Raw genomic sequence first — 16,266 nt, 5'->3', positions numbered from 1 at the left:
TGCTAGTCTGCATCGATAGGGTCATTGCCTTAGATTGTAGCTACATAAATAGCCCATCAAGTTTTTGGCGCCGCTGCTAGGGAACTTTTTGTGTGAACCAGAATGAATTTGTGTTTGTGTTACTCTAGCCATTTTTTTCTGTCTTTTGATTTTTTTTCATTCTTTATTATTCTATTCAATTATGTGTTCTTTGGTTGCTGCCTCTTAATTTTAGGTAGTTTATGACCTGGAGCTCTAATCCTACCACTGTAAATCCTCTTGTTGAACTAGAGTGATCCCTTCATCTTTTGAGGAAGCGTATGCAAGAAGAAGAGGAAGCGGGAAAGAGATTGAAGCCCCTGCGAATAGACCAGCAGAGATGGAAGACAACAACAACAACCAGGTTGTGGATGAAAATAGGACAATGTACGAGTTTGCTAGACCCTCTCTTGCAGGGAGACAAACGAGTATAGTGCGACCACCTGTGGCAGCCAACAACTTTGAGATAAAGCCAAACATGATACAAATGGTTCAAAATAGTGTGCAATTTGGGGGACTGCCGAGCAAGGACCCAAACACTCACATAGCCAACTCCTAGGAGATTTATGATACCTTCAAGATAAATTGAACGACTGATGATGCCATTTGGTTGAGGTTGTTTCCTTTTGCTTTGAGGGACCAAGCAAAGAGATGGTTGCAGTCACTCCCAACCAACACTATTACGACATGGAGTTCTTTGGTTGAAAAATTCTTATATAAGTATTTTCCTCCTGTTAAAATTCCTAAATTTTGAAATGACTTCTCTTTTTTTGTGCAGTTCGATGACGAGAGTATGTATGATGCTTGGGAGAGGTACAAGGATTTGCTTCAATGTTGCCTACATCACGGATTACCAGTATGGATGCAGGTTCAGAGTTTCTATAGCGGTTTGAACCTCGATACCAGGCAAATGGTAGATGTTGCAGCAAGTGAGGCCCTGAACAGTAAGACGCTGGAGCAGGCAAAATCTGATAAAGGAGATGGCCATGAACAACTACCAGTGGCAATCCTCTAAAGTTAGCCAGTCAAGTAGGGAGTGGTCAACCAGCTAGATTCCACAGCAGCCTTGGCAGCTCAGGTGGAGCTTCTGACCAAGAAAATAGACCAACTCCAGATGCTGGTTCATGTAGCACAAATAAGCTACGAGTTTTATGGTGGCCTGTATATGGTGCAAACTGTAATGCGGGAGGTATGTTTGCTTCACCTTCCACTTCTTCTGCTTCTTCATCCTCTATTGTTTCTACTGACCTTGAACAGGTAGACTATATGGGTAATGCACCTAGACAGCAGAACAATCCATACAGCAATACATACAACCTCGGTTAGTGCAATCATCTCAACTTCAGTTGAAGGAATAACAACGCCCAGGGACCACCCGACTTTTAGAGATTGCATCAGTAATAGCCCTAGCTGCAAGATGGTCCATCCTAACTACCTCTACCTCAGGAGAAGAAGCCTAATCTCGAAGAGTTGGTGATGAGATTTATGTCCTATACCGATAGTAGATTTCAGCAGACGGACAGTGCACTTAGGAATCAGCAGGCCTCCATTCAGAATTTGGAGAACCATATAGGACAGATTTCTAAGATATTGGCTGAGAGACAACCAGGGACACTCCCCATCACTATAGAGTCTAACCCGAGGGAGTACTGCAAGGCTATTACCTTGCGACCAAGTAGGCAATTATCTAGTTCCTTACCTGTAGCTGATAATGATGATGTTTGTTATGCAGGATGAGCCTGTCAAGAAGGAGCTAGAGCTTGAGGAGATAGAGCCTGTGAGAGCTGAGGAAAAGAAGAACAGTCTAGTGAGAAAGTACTAGCCACCTATCCCATATCCTGCTCGATTGAGGCAGGAAAAGGTTGACCAACAGTTCAATAAGTTTCTAGACCTGTTTGAACAATTGCGCATTAACCTCCCTTTTGTTGAGGCTATTTCGTAGATGCCGAAGTATGCAAAATTCTTGAAGGATATATGGAGCAACAAGAAGAAATTGGAGGACTTGGGATTGGTGACCCTGAACGAGGAGTGCTCTGCCACTCTACAAAATGAGCTGCCTGTTAAGAGGCATGATCTAAGGAGTTTTACTGTACCCTGTGTCATTGGTGAATTACCTATTAGTGGTGCTTTAGCTGACTTAGGAGCTAGTATTAATTTCATGCCCACTAGCTTGTATGATAGACTTGGTTTAAGTGAGCCTAAACTCACTAGGATGAGCATTCAGTTAGCCGATAGGACTATTAAGATTCTTAGGGGTGTAGTTGAGGACGTTAGTAATGCGAAGCTCCAACTTAAGGTAAATGACGAGACTATCACCTTTTACTTAGCGACTTTCATGAGACATTCCCTAGACCATGATGATACTGTATTTTCTGTGGATGTCTTGGATGATGTTGTTGAGTCCCATATGCAGGAAATTTTGCTTGATGATCCTTTGCAGGTTGCATTATAGAGAGATGAGAAAAAGTTGTCTAATAAGCAAGTGTTGGAACAACTCACTTGTTTCCTGGCTATTGAGCCCACCCGTTCTACTAACCCATTTGTTTCTCTTAATAGGTCAGATGTGCAGAAAGTGAAACCTTCTATTGAGGACCCCCCAGTCCTAGAGTTGAAGGAATCACCTAAGCACCTGAGTTATGCCTACCTGGATGAGGCAAACAGGCCTCTAGTTATTATTGCAGTAGACTTGACTCATGAGTAGAGGGAGATGACGTTATCATCTTTTAGGAAGTACCCTATGGCCTTCGCATATAAAATTGCAAATATTCCTGGAATCAACCATAGTTTTTGTTCGCATAAGATCCTGATGTAGGATACTTTCAGGCTAGTGGTGCAGCCACAAAGATGACTTAGCCCAAACATGAAGGAGGTGGTAAAAAAGGAGGTAATTAAACTTCTTGATTCAGGTTTGATTTATCCCATATTTGATAGCTCTTGGGTGAGTCCTATGCAGGTTGTTCCAAAGAAAGGAGGGATGACTGTGATAAAGAATGAGAAGGACGATAACTGATTTTTAGGTTTGCATTAATTACAAGAGGCTAAATGATGCAACCTAGAAGGACCACTTTCCCCTTCCATTTATTGATTAGATGCTTGAGCGTCTATTAGGAACCACGCCCATTTAATTTGGGAACCACGCTCAATGATTTAGGAACCATGCCTGATGATCTTCCACTTTGGAAGGTTAACTTGATAATCTCTACTTCGAGAAGTAAATTTGAGCGTAGATCGAGCATTTTCTTTCTTTTGAACTTTTCTTCATTTCCTTGTTACAAGTTAGTGGCATATATACAAGGGCATATTAAGTAAAAAGTAATGAGGGTGTCTGATATGCATGTTATGTATGACATGTAATGCATTTTAAAAAATCATCCTTCAGTTTAGACAGAGGCATTTTGGTGCCAATCTACATCAACACTTCAATAGTTCAATTGCTTACTCTTTAGCACATGTAATTGATTCACATTAAAGATCAGAAAGTCATGGTGGCGATAGAAAGTGGAGATCTAGAGATAACTCAAGCATGTGAGGACTGAAATATTTTTGCCTAGGGACTATACTGATAATTGTACAATGACAATTAGCTTCGCAACAATCTCATGCAAATAGCAGCGAAATCTCTTTTCTTTTCTTACTTTTACACCTTAACTTTTACCTAAGCTACCATTTTTGGTTATTACCTTAGCAGACTCTATTTTTGCCTCAACCGCTCTTTCGAGTTTTCAACTTAGCATTTTCTTTTCTTTATACTTTTATTCATTTTCTTTCTTTTTTTACAGATTTGGTTTCTTGAGAAGTGTGAACTGAGCACTCATAATCCTTTTGTCAAGTTTATAGATGATTCTACTTATTTTTAAGACTTCTTCAGAGATAAGATGGAAGGACTCTAGCTTTGCTGACTCATTGACCGTGATGTCATGATTGATAAAGTGCTATAAATTCTTGGATTTTCCCTCAAGGAACATAAGAAGAAAGTTAAAGAACAAATGATCTTGCTTTTATTTAGACCTTATAGATTCTGCTTCTTATTCTGTTTTCTCTTTTCTGGTAGTGCACAAGTAATGAAAATTGATGTGCAAGCTTCATAGTTTTCCATGCTCCAATCAGCTTTAGCATTTTCAATTTTTTCTACTTGTAAGCCATCATCGTACAAGCCTACGCAAGTCTTAGGATTCACCACTTGTAGCTTTTCCACCCAAGAAGGGAGAATATTTCGGACTATCATCTGAACTTGATCATTTTTAGAAATCTTGTTCTTTATTAAAACTGCTTTCTTTCTCCATCTAGTCAATAAGTCAGAAAAAGATTCATTAGGCTTTTGCTTTGACAATTCTAAATCTCTTATAAAGACTTCTAGGTGAGCATTGTAGTCATATTGCTTTACAAAAGCATCACAAAGCATTTTCCAATCAAACATGGTGGGCCTTTCCAACCCATGGTACCAGTTCACAGCTAGGCCTTCTAATGAAAGTAAAAACAGCTTGATGATTTGGGTCTTAGCCAAATGAGTAGTACTCGTGATAGTAGCATGTTACTTCAACTACACCTTTAGATCTCCAGCTAGCCCTTCTATCTTTGCCACCTTAGTGTGGAATCAAAAGATGTAATCAGATACAGCTTCCCAGTCTTGTGTGCTCACTTCAACCTTGGTGTTGTACCCATATTGGCGCACGAATCTCTCAATCATGTTTATCCAATCTTTCCTAATCTTCTCATCCAATTTTCAGTACTAGCGGGCTGCAGCTCCAGTTAAATAAAGGCTGAAGTACTAGACTATTTGTTGCCTAGTCAAGTTGGAACAAGTAGAAATTTCGACTCGATATGCATTTAAGAAAGCTTGAGGATCACTAGACCCATCAGATTTTGGTAGGTCAGGGAGATTCACCTTTCCTTTGGAGATGCTTAGCACAGACTCATCAATGTCTTCAATGGCTTCCGATCCTTTCAACTTGAGTAGGTTTTGCATTTTATCTAGTTGCCTTCACACATAAATCCTCTAGCTTAGAGTTTTCTATTGAAAATGAAGGAGAGGCGTTGGTAGGCGTTGGAAAGGACGCCAGAAGGACGTACACCTCATCATCACCATTGATGCGTTACTAAGAACTACTGCCATTTCCTTTGTCCTTTTCCATAATAGGAGTAGTGAAATCCAAAGTAATGGGCGGTTGTCCATCATCATTGGCATCGTTGACATTAGTAGGAGCGCACTATTGATGGTTGCATTTTCTTGGAACCATGACTAATTTTAGGATATCCACCTGTTGTTTGACTGTTTTCATTAGGTATTTCATCTGCTCTTTAGTGGCAGCTATCTCAACTTACAATGTTCACACATTAGTAGAACTACTTCCCGCCATTTCTGTTTGTTCACGTGTTGATCGCCCTTCTCTTCTAGCCTAAGTAATGATGATGTGACTACAACAACAAGAGATTAGAATGGTCTGCATGGAATGAAATGCATGTATGCATGGCATGCAAAAGAGAAGAAACATTAAATAGAGAGAATGGTTGTTAATCAGGATATACAAAAATTAGAAGCATTTGATAAGATTTAACAAGAAAATAAAAATTTTGTCAAATATTTACATGCAAAACTCCTTCACTTTGAAGTTTGTGGCATGGTCTCATCTTTCCTAGGATTTTTGGTTTGGCATAACTACCCATTTGGGATAGAAATACATGCTCTTTTTTCTTCTGGCACATGATCATGTCTTTCCTAGAAAATAAATGATCTGATTCCCTAATATTCAATAAGGAACCAAGTAAACCCTACATTGATTACAAAAAAAAAAGATTAGTTACTTTGCAAGACTTTCATGTTCATGCAACAAGAGACTCAGAATGTTGAGAGAAAATTGAGGGATTAGCTGCATTTTCTCCTACTTAAAGATAAGTCTCCTCAGTTTAACCTATCAAAGGTGTAGATTTAGGGTCATACCGAATCTAGAGATTCTCGATTAAGCAGGTGGGTATTTTGGGCTAATCTTGAGGTCTTCCATTAATATTTCAGCCATCATACAAGCATATGATATGGTAAAATCCTATGAAAAGGAAATAGATTTCACTGTATGAGCTTTGGTTGTGATAATAAAGGTGAGTTTCCCTTGGCGAGGAGTACCCTTTCTCTACTTCAGAGAAACTTATCCCTTTCTCAGTTTACTAGGGAATTGTGTTGGCGCTGCTCAACATGATAAGTTTATAATCTCCTTAGTATGGGCCAAAGGTAGCAACCACTATAAGCGACTAGGAATCACTGCTCGTCCAGGGTCTGCTCTCTATACTAGGCCCATTTTAAAATGAGTCATTTGGTTAAGGGCCCTAATATAACCACCCAGAACCATATCAGATGATATTGTTCGCTTTAGCCCCTCACTGGCCCTACAATTTTGTCTCTTTGGCAGGTTCGAGAACTTTCCAATCCTAAAAATTCCATAAATCAAGCACATTTAACTTTGGAGTTCCTACGACTCCACAACCAAACAACCAAAACACACTTCATGTGATTAGTTCCAACTCTTTACATATATATTATCAACCATTCCGATGTGCAATTTGATTCAGTTATGTACCCCCGTAACTTAGAGTGCTGCCATCCTAGAAGCCTGCCAGAAATCGTTCCTTGTCCAGGCATCCTATCGTTGCCCCAGTGTCCATTTCCCACCCTCAACGGATCGCTTCTCTAGGTTAGGCTGTCACATACCCACCAGCTTTCGCCTGGTTCCTTCTCGAACCACACATCTACTAGAGGGTTCCTTCTCTGATACCATTTATAATGACCCAGAAGCAGATCACATGAGATATTGTTCGCTTTGGCCCCCCACTAGCCTCACGATTTTGTGTCTTTGGCCGGTTCGAGAACTTCCCAGGAGGTCACCCATCCTGAAAATTCTACGAACCAAGCATGTTTAACTTTGGACTTCCTACAACTCCACAGCCAAAAAACTAAAAGGCGCCTCATGTGATTAGTTCCAATTCTTTACATATATGTTATCAACCATTTACAGCCCTATTTTGATGTGCAATTCGATTCATTCATGTACCCACGTACCTTAGAGTGCTGCCATTCTAGAAGCCTGCTAGAAGCTGCTTCTTGTCCAAGCATCCTATCCTTGCCCCGATGTCCACTTCCTGTCCTCATCGGACTGCTTCTCTATGTCAGACTTTCACACCTAAAGGATTATAAATGGCCTTAAGACTAATTAGAGAAGAAGTTGCCACTTGAATCGGGAGTAAACATGATAGCCTTGTACCCTAGCAAAGAGCCTAAGTCTCCCCCTCCCTAAAATCAGAGATTCTAGGTTCAAAAAGTTAGATATGGATAGGAAAGGTTTACAAACGCACCCTTATCCACCTAGCGATGAAGCATAGTTTCCACTAGAGCAGACGAGCCTTTGCCTATCATAATAATATTGTCTTAGCCTAACCCTATATTCATTTTACACATCAACCTTTTCTATCTTCCTTAGATGTGAGGTGAGAAAACAAGAGACTAACCTAAGAATGAGGTACTTGGGTACCTTGACTAATCCTAGATATAAGGCATATTGATGCCCTTTCTAGTCCTAATTGGGAGGTACTTTGGTAACTTAAATTTTTATTACCTTTGCATGTTATAAGTGACCAAATCAGGATCCGATTTTATTACCTAAGTCTAGGTGTCAGATTTATTTTATCTTAGCATTTGGAAGTGAACACATAACATAGCACGAGGAGCTTACATTGGTAAGTTTGCTTTATTTTAGAGTTGGGATATGAGGTCATCACACAAATGCTAGGTTGATTTTAGTCCTTTAAACATGTGAGGTGAGAAACCTAGAAAGCAATAAGGTAGGCATAGAAAGAAGGGATTAGAGAGATTAGGGTGTTCAGGGGAAATTATTACAAACCATGGCCTTAGGGCATCAAAATAAATAAATATAAATAAAAGGCAACATATAATAATAGAGGATGTAATTACAAGGAAATTAAATGGGAAGGAATAAGGCAGAATAATTAAACAAGTAATTAATTAAAATATAATAAAATTAATTAAAGCAGGGCTTGGTAGACTGAGCTAGCGCATGGTCAGCCTCTAAAAACCCTAAATGGGCAAAACGATGGCCAAGACAACAAAAACGATAAAATAAGGACTATTAAGGCTGAATTCATGCGAGTTCAGACTTTCGGAAGTCCTAAATTGCCAAAATGTTAGGAGAAAGCCAAAAAGGACAATGCACAAGGCTATTAAGGCTGACCCATGAGAGTACAGGGTAAGCCTACGCGAGTTCGACGTCTAGAAGCTTGAAAGTGCCAAAATGACTACATTTTATGTTAATAATTTAAATTCGAAAGGACTAGGTTGAACCCACATGAGTGTAGGGTTGAATCCACGCGTGTTCAACTTATAGAGGGGAAAATAAATGTGTTTTGCACCCTAAATCACAAAAAGAAAAGAAATGAAATAAAACAAAATCAAAACACACAAAAGATGCACTAAATATCAAATAAAATCATATTTGGCCATCAAGTGGTGGATTTTGATGTGAAATTCAAACTAAAATGCTTTTAAAATGAAAGAAGGTGTGTAAAACTTGGAAAACCCTACCTAAAGATCTTGATGTGTGTATAGGAGTAGGATATATTAGGTTTTTTTGGTGTTTTGGAGAGGAATGGGTGTAAAGAGAAAATGAGGCTAGGATTTTTTATGTATATGGGTATGTAGGGGTGTGGAAATTAGAGATTGTAGATTAGAGAGTGTGTCTTTATAAAAGGAAAGATGGTGATGTGTTTACATTGGTTTTTCGGGTTTAAAATGAAGGGTTGAGATGTGTTTTAGGATTAGAGATTGGAAGGCCAACATGGCGCCACATCATGTGATAAATGTTTGACTTGAAATGACATGACATAAAGTTGAAAAGGCCTTGCCCTGGCCTGAATTCGCAGTGGCTTAGCCTAAGCTCACGCGAGGTCAGTTGCACTGGCTTAGCCTGCGCTAGCTTACCTTGAGGTAGTGCTGGTGTACCCTGAGGTCGCACGAGGTCAGTCGCGCTAGCATAGCTTGAGCTTGCGCGAGGTTAGTTGCGCTGGCTTAGGCTGAGCAAGCGCTAGCTTAGCATGAACACGCAGTACCTTAGCATGGGAGAGCACTAGCTTAGCTTGAGCTCGCGCTAGCTTCTCCTGGTAGCTTTGCTAAAGTGTGGTTTTAGGTTCCAACGCTTTAGGGTCGATCCTCGAGGCTATCAGTTTAACACATGTTATTCATTCAAGAGCATTCCACCAACTAAGATGTCTCATCATTCGGTTTATAGAAACTTTGATTTGAGAAAATTTGGTGTTAACAATAGGAAAAAGTAGCTGATTTTGGAATATCCTCCTGACTTCGAAGGTTTCCTACCGAGACAAGATTGAGAGGTTGTGCTCTCGCCGTACCACAAAATGCGACATTGATGCTGAAGGTGACCTGACCATAGATGATAACTTCAAAGCCTAGGTTCTACTTCACTCTACCACTACACTTGGTTTCGTAAGGATAAGAGGACCCAAGAGCTAACTGTTGGTTCCAAGAATGCAAGTGCAAAGAAAAGAAAGTGAAAATTCTTCTATTTAGATCTCATAAATTTTGCCTTAGATTTGGTTTCATTCTTCTTTTAATAATGCGCAAAGTAATAAGCATTCATATGCAAAATTGATAAAAACTTTATATAAATTTATTCATTCAATAAAGGCCTAAAAGGGTATATTTTCTTTTTGAATATACAACTCATGTTATCAGTCAGTCCTTTCAGATTATCTAGCTAAATATTTTCTCTCTTTATTACTTTTATTTTTGCCTGACTATCTGATGGGCTACTCATGCAACCTACACCTAAGGCAGTGAACCTATCGATGCGGTCTAGCACTAGTGAGTATTAAGGTCGTATCCCTGGAGATCGGGTAAACCTAAAGTTACTACTATTCGTTATGTTATTTAGTCTGAAATAAGGTGTGAAAAGTCTAAATTAATTAACTAATGCTTATGAATGCAAAGAAAGGAACAACAGCAACTGACAATCGAAAGACAACCGTAACAAAGAAGCAAACCCAAAAGGCACCTAAGTGATAGAATTCTAAGGTGGATTTTATAAACTGCCAATCTTGCTACCCGTGCCTAAATCCTGAATCGAACTCGGCTCCTCTCTCGAGCTCACTAAGTTCCTAAATCTGCACTAACCTAATGGAATCTCTTCCTATCAGATTATTACAGATTAGCATTAAGCGAGATTTAGAACTATTAAGAGTTGTTAATTCTTAATCCGGCGAGTGAATTAACCTTATCTCTAAGTGTTAACTAACAGTTCTTATTATTTAATTTCCAGTTATAAAAAGCATTTCTCAATGTCAACAAACAACCCAAAAGACAATTAATTTAACATCTTAAATTAATTGAATCAAATTTTATTACTAAACAGTAAGAAGATTACAAAAATGGCAGATAAAAATCCAATAATTAAACACAATCCATCAACAAAGGTGCACCCCAATGGATTCGGCAGTCCTAGCTACTCATAATGAAAGAAACAAATACAAAAGGAAATAAATAATAGAAAAGAAAATAGAACATATAACCGCTCTTCTATCGAATCGGAGTGGGAATGTCACAAGTGCCAATTCTGAAACCAGCCTCAAGTATCGATCTTAGATGTCTCGGTCAATCGTCTAGAAACTTCAATCTTTGCTTGAATCCTCCAAATCAATCCTTTGAACTAACGTTGGTCTCCCAAAATGTCAAGAACAGAGGTGCAGAAGTGAGGGGTCGCGCGCGTAGAGAAGTCCAGAAATCAGAAGCGAAACCCTATCTCGTTTTGCGTGCGCCTATTTATAGGCAGAATTGCTATAACCGTGCCACGGTCCGTGCCATAGCCCGTGCCATGGTCCGTGTCAGGGCCCGTGCCATGGTCCGTGTAAATATGCACGGCCCGTGCCATGGTCCGTGCGTATATGCACGGCCCGGGCAACGGGCACCAACCTCCACGAAATGCCAAATTTTCAAAATTGTCCAAGGTCGTGCAAAAGCCTCGAAATGCGCGTTAACAAGGAATCGACTCTGATAACATATAATATGCATAAATCATCCAAATAGCTTTGTTTATGCCCGTAAATCAATCAATCTCTATCAAAGAGTCCGAAAACTTGAAAAATTCATAAACATACCAAAGTGCGATCAAACACGAATAAATATGACTCAAATACGCGAATAATCGACTGATAAACAGTTAATAAACTTGCATCGAATCATCTACATCAAACTACCCCACACTTGAGAGTTTGCTTGTCCTCAAGCAATCAATAACTCTCTCCTCAAACAGATACCAAATGACTCGATCAAATATATTGTAGAAGGTTAGCTCAAAACAAGTCTCAAAACTCCATAATGAATTTTTTCAAAATCCCCAAATCACTAAATCTTTGAAAAAGAGAACAAAGTTAACAAAGTTGCTAAAATTAAAATGATAAACTATCTAAACTGAGAATTTGAGAGTCATGCCTTCCAAGATGTCACTCAAAACACACAAGTGTATATAGGTGAAAGAATATCGGCAAGCTCTCAACGCAAAAATACAGAAAAATGTGCTTACCATAAGCTGGCTCATAGATACAATCTCCACTACTGTGAAATAATCAATAGTCATAATCAAAGGGCCTTGAGCCAGGTGTAATGGGGTTAAGGTAAGGTATGGAGAAAAATGGAAAGTAGGTTAAGAGAAAATTATAAGATGATGCTCGAAATGAACTAAGAGAAAATTATATATACATACATTATTTTTATTAATATATATATACATATTTTTTGTTGTACTATTATTATTATTATTATTTATAATATATATATATATATATATATATATATTTTTGCACTAGTCCCTGCAACAACAGGTAACACAGGATGAAGTAATACAATACTCAATCAAAAGTGGTAAAACGATAATGTACCATTTGGATTGAAGGGAGCATCTACGGAAAAAAAAAAATTCTTACAACTTAGTGAATATATTCAAATTGATCCGACATGAAATGCATCATAAACTTATATAATACCCAGCAACAATGGTAGAAAGAATTGCAATGATAAAATCAGTGTCAAGGTGAATTGCAATGAAAGAAAAGGCTAAGGCTCAAAATTGGTTTACTAATGGAGAAACAGGGTTAAGCTTTTAGCCAAATTGTGTAAATCCTAAGTGCCCATATCATCTCATGACTATTAAAAATTCATGTAATCTCAAAAGGAATCACAGAGCAAGTGGGTAAAAATTGCATGTGCTCTCAAACCAAAGTTTAAACAATCAATCATAATAATAAGCATCAATATTAACAATGTTCTATATCTAAAAATAAAGTAAAAGGAAAAAAATTAAGGAAAAGCACCATTTTTACCTGGCTTGATTAAAACTAAGAGATTCGTTCATTGCCTTCTTCCTAACAAGATACGATAAAAATCATAACGGTCCATTCAAAAGAAAAAAAAATCATCAACTACTCGATTAAAACAAAACTCAAGATAAAAATAGTAAGAATGAACGGACTCGATCAGTTAAAACAAACAAAATGAAAATAAAATTAAAACAGCAAAATACCATCCTTCCAGAAGTTCGAGATAACAAAATAAGTACCTGCACTAAACTAAAATACCTACCCAAACTTGAGAAAAACACTGTCCTCAGTGTAAAACAGGTATAATACCACACATGATCCAAAATAACGTTCAATAATTACAATTAGAACAGGATTAATAGCATCCATAAATAAAAAGAATAAATAAATAAATAAATAAATAAAAAGAAATTACACTGTCCAAAAAAAACTAGAATCCTCAATCCTCAACATGATCAGCCCGACGACCCTGGTCCTACTAGGTGAAATCCGGAGTGAACAAAGGATCATCAAGCTGAGGAGATATCGGGGCATCAGCGCTGGTAGAAATACTCAGAACTGGGGCTGGAGCAGGCGGCAGTGGAGGAGTAGAAACGGACAAGTGGGTATCACCACAACTGTCAAAGAAACCCTCAAGGTCAAAGGGTGATACCGGCACAGACGGTGGTCAAGGCGTAGGGGCATGTACTGGCACATGAGAACTAGATACTCGCATCCGAGCCAACTGCTGAGAGATATCGTGTAAAGAAAAATGAAAACTGTTATGGTCTTCTCTCATCTTGGTACGCAAGGCCACAAGGTCATCCCGAAGAAGTTGGGTGGCATGTGACTGTGTCTGAAGCATCTCGCGCAAGACTCTCGCTCAATCTCTAGCCTCACTATGGAAAGTCTGTGTAAGATCCCACTGCTGTGTCATCCGAGCCTCCATCCTATCCAATCTAGATGCTACTAATGTGCCTGTTGATTGATTAAAGAACATAGATGGGTCAGGAACATCGGTGGGCCTAGATGAGGGACGTGGTGGGGGTACAAGCTGCTCCTCGGTGATGTCAACATCATCATCATCACCCTCATCAACACCATCGCCACCCGTCTGGCAAGCTTAAGTGGAACCTGTCAAGTGGTACTCGAAACCGCCTGAGGTAGACTCAGTCTGAGTAACCATCCGCATGTTGTACATTTACTGTGTCCCAACAGCCAGCATAGAACCCGATTCTGTCATACTCTGAACAGCGGTTGGAGTCAACACCCCCATATTCCTAGCTAGCCAAGTCACATATGGTCCAAAGCTAATAACTGCCTTCCTAGCCGATTTTTGAATCCCATCCATCTGTGCAGCCATCAGAAACCCTAAATCCAAATAGGTCCTCTGCCGAATATGCCAGAGTAAAGCAACATCAAGCTTATTGAGAGCTCCCTAACTATCACCCCTACCAGCTAATGTGTGCGCTAAAATACTGTGGAGGTATCTCAAACTATTTGAAATACATGAAGCCTTGGTCCGGCTCGAAGAGAAAGAGCGTCGGACCACCCTAATATCCTCCCAACATGAATCTATATTTTTCCTCAAATGTCTAACTGCCTGATCAAATAAATCGGAATCCACCTGTAACACCCCCATCACATGCTAACCAATAAACATTAGCCAGAAAGCATACAAGCGTCGTAGAATATATACTACAGGTAGATAGGTCAATATGTAGGTTGTTAAGAATCCAGACACAAGGTTATTAACATATAAACATATGATTATACTTAAACATCATTTAACAAGTATTACAAACATCTTCTTATGCCTTATAAGGCATACTTCCATATATATCACATAACTGCATACAAAAATGCATCAGGAGGAGACTTCACAAAACTAGCCCAACTTGACAGAACTGCTAAAAGCTAGACTTCGCATACAACCAACGGATGCACTACTATTTACAAACCTGAAAAGAAAAATTTTGGAGAGGGGTGAGCCTCCATTTCGGTAAATAAATAATCAACATAATCTATATCACATACACTTAATACAATTTCCACCCAATCACATAACTTTCCATGATATTCATAGTTTAGGTATAAAGTCATACCATTCTACTCAATTCATTACAACCATCATAGAACAAATACAATTCAACAATTATGGTTAGTTCTCACGGCTTGTGGATCCCCTTTAATGTGCTGCTCCGCCTCATCCTCACATATCACACACGTAAGCTGCTCCGCCTCATCTCACATTATACACTTTTATAGCCTCTCTAGGCTTTAGCCTCCCAAGGCTTTATATATATATATATTTTTTTTCACAGGGGAATCCACCATTCACATGCACATATGCACTTAACATTACAATTCAATCATTCCACTTATATCATATTTCAGCAATAACAATTGTTCCACTCAACACCAATCATTTCCATCTCAGTCATTCAAACATAAACAATATTAAGCAAACGCAACCATTTGCGGAACATTTGATTAAATATATGAACATAGCAAATATTAACTATTTACTTACTCAAAATATACTTATTCCTTTAGCATATAAGAACCTCCTTTCTCCACAACTTCCTTTCCAGGCCTTTGAGTACCTGTCAACACATTCATCAATTCACATTTCATGCATATTACAAATATTCATGTAAATGCGAGTTCTAATGCATTACAAGATCATCCCCTCTCTAATTCAAAGGTCTAACTCTTCCTCTAAGACTCTCAATTACTGTTTTAATATCCTATAAATATTTCTCATCTAGTTAAATACCAATTTAACTCAAATTAACATCAATAAATTGCATAAAACTAATCTCCAACATTTCTGTTTTCTAGACAGAATTTAGTACCAAGGTATATTTATTTCTGGGAAAAATTGGCTTAATAAAAAAATCTCATATTAAATAGACATATCCATTTATGCGTCTAGTTTCATCTCCAAGAAGAATTACTCAATTCCGACTTCTATAGATTTAATTATTTTCAAATTACTGAGCAAGGGTCATACAGCTAGTTGTACCCGAGCAGCAATCTGTTTGCTCAATTTAAGCAACCAAAACGGCAAAAATAGCAAAATCACAAAACTACAAAGTTATAGAGGACTCTTTAAAATTTCCATAGACACCAATTAAGCTTAATTTGGACTTATATAACCCATGTTATGCCTAAAATACAGAACATCAAGGTTGCTGGAATTTTGACAGTTTTCTATCTTAACATACTTAAACTTAAATCAAGCTTAATCTTTATGCAATCATTCAATACTCTACTAATTCATGATAATTAGACCCTTAATTAATCAATGAGAGCATCAAATGAAGTTTTTCCAATTTGTAATCCAGAACCCTAATGACAAATTAATAACACTCAAGTAACAACTTACCAATTTCAGCTTTTGGGTTGCTAATATGCTTAAATCCTTTAGCTTTAGCTTGGCTCCTTCAATAGTTGGCAAAATCCTATCTTAATCTTAAGTTTTTCTAGGTATTCCACTCCTCTCTCTTATTCCAAATTTTGTGTTTTTGGTCATGTACGAATTTTAGAGAAATGAAGAGGTAAAATGAGCTTGCTCATGGTTCCAATTTCCAATATTCCTCCCTTAATGCCACCACCTACTAAACTATTTTTATCACCCTAAATTAATTCTTACTAACCATATATAGGTACTAACTTTTAATTGTATCTTTTAAGTCCAATCTATTGACCCAACCTTCAACTATTGGTTCAATTAAGTCTTAAGGCTTAATACACATAACCCAAGTACTTAATCAACTTATCTAAATTAATAATCTAATATCATGCTTCTTATTCTCTACTTATAATTAATATATATCTGTTCTCATAAAATAAAAATATCATTGATATACCATCATA

The 16,266-nt window shown here is 38.1% G+C and overlaps 1 non-coding gene across 1 annotated transcript; it reads right to left on the bottom strand.

The window, feature by feature from the left end:
• Positions 1 to 763: 763 nt before the first annotated feature.
• LOC125369075 lies at positions 764 to 870 on the bottom strand. The gene has a single exon (XR_007214568.1). It is a non-coding gene; the product is annotated as a small nucleolar RNA R71 (small nucleolar RNA).
• Between the last annotated feature and the right edge of the window lie 15,396 nt (positions 871 to 16,266).

The sequence above is a fragment of the Ricinus communis genome, chromosome 1 (assembly GCF_019578655.1).
Source record: "Ricinus communis isolate WT05 ecotype wild-type chromosome 1, ASM1957865v1, whole genome shotgun sequence".
NCBI lineage: Eukaryota > Viridiplantae > Streptophyta > Magnoliopsida > Malpighiales > Euphorbiaceae > Ricinus > Ricinus communis.
This window is presented reverse-complemented; position numbering and strand designations above follow the sequence as displayed.